Here is a 1775-nt window from a genome sequence, read left to right on the forward strand (position 1 = left end):
ACCCGAGGAAGGACAGTGTGAAAAACTTTCTATGTTTGCTTGACTACAGTAGGAAAACCTGTTCCTCATTGTCCTTCCACTGTCTACCATGTTATCTCCAGATTATCACTGTGGAATTCTTCCACCATTCCCGTTGTGTTATCCATGTCTGTATAACGATCCCTCCTCGGATAGTTAGTTCTTTGGCGATGGGGAATGATACTTCTCTTCTTCTTCTGTTTCTTTCCTTAGTCTTACAATAGCACTAGGCCTCTGCCTATGTTACCGATAGTACAAGACCTTTGTCTTCTATCGGGAACGCCTATCGTAAGCTTTCTCTAACTCTTCTTCATGAAGAACTTCCCTTGGCATAATGATAACGTTGCAATAAAGATAAAGATCGTAAAGGTGTTTTATATTTGTTAAAGTAATAAGTAGGAAAAGTACTTAGAATTCAATCTAATTTTATTTATACTAGTACCGCCAACACTGGCATACGACCAGTCTCTCCCACGCCCCATAAAAAACAAACTATCTAAAATACACTACCATGGACTACTCCGCCTCGCAACTGCTCCTCCTAAACATAAATCCAAAAATCACTACCTATGTGGGCTCATGGGCGCTCGCAGCAACTAATGCCGCCCTAGATTAAAGCGTCTTCCCACCTCGCCACCCAGCCACCGTCTCATTCCCTCACTCCTATGCGCCTCCAACACAATTTGACACACATACTCAATAAAAGAATCATAAAGTCTATTCCAACATCCCTTCGTCCTCTTGTAATGCAACCTCAGGTCCAAGTATCCTTCTGTCAACACCACCCCACAAAATAGGCATCCGGGTTCCTTCAGGAATCCATTCACTTTGGCCCACCTCAAGACCACAGACGTCCACATCGCCAGGTTCAGATCATCCCACTGTAAATACCTAGAGTGCCAAAACCAATTGTGACAAATCCGTAAGCACCGGGGACGTCTCTTGAAGTATTCCGCGAAGGTGGTGCATTTCTTTGTTACTATAGTGGTAATGGTGGTACCACAACAGGGACAATCGCACCGTCGCTTGTCAGGCAAAAAGAACCACTTCTTGGGCATTGTCACCTCGCCTGGCAAGACGCAGCCACTGCTATTGTATCTCTTCTCATACTGGGTGCAGGTCGTAGGGTCTCCTATAAGTATCAATTCTCCATATCTTTCCACCATCAGTGTGCTGTCAAAGGGGTTACCTGCCACAACCACTTCCCCATCTACCAGTCCAATATTGTGAGGGATTCCCAGGCCCAGCCACCGATGATCTATCCAGCAGCATTTCTATCTCGGGATTGCCGAATCCTTATATAGATCTTCATCAGCAGGGCATCCTCTAGCATAGCAGGGGCACTCAGTCCAGTAGTACTGGTCTTCCTTCCCGTCACATCTGTCATGGCCGACCATACCGGTTCCACTACAGATCCCTATCAAAGCATAGGAATCCATCCGGGTTAGGCCTCGGAGGTGTCGAGGCACCTTCAGTTCCCAAGCATAATACCCGTGCCCTTTCCAAGTATGCCAAGTCCCCTATTCCTCTTTACAGAGCTCCCGAGCCAGGGCTGCATGACCAATCCCAAAGCTAACCCCTTCCCAAAGCAGGGGGTACAAGGGGCGTCCGATACATGCCTTAGCCTTCAAGTCGACCATCTCATTGCCATCAATGTTCACGTAACCAGGGACCCAACCAAAACTAACATCTTAGAATGCATTCAACAGGGGTACCATTACCTTCCATAACTCAGCCGAGTCACTATCGGAAAACAT

This window comes from Tuber melanosporum, assembly GCF_000151645.1.
Source record: "Tuber melanosporum whole genome shotgun sequence assembly, scaffold_49, strain Mel28".
In the NCBI taxonomy this organism is placed as follows: domain Eukaryota; kingdom Fungi; phylum Ascomycota; class Pezizomycetes; order Pezizales; family Tuberaceae; genus Tuber; species Tuber melanosporum.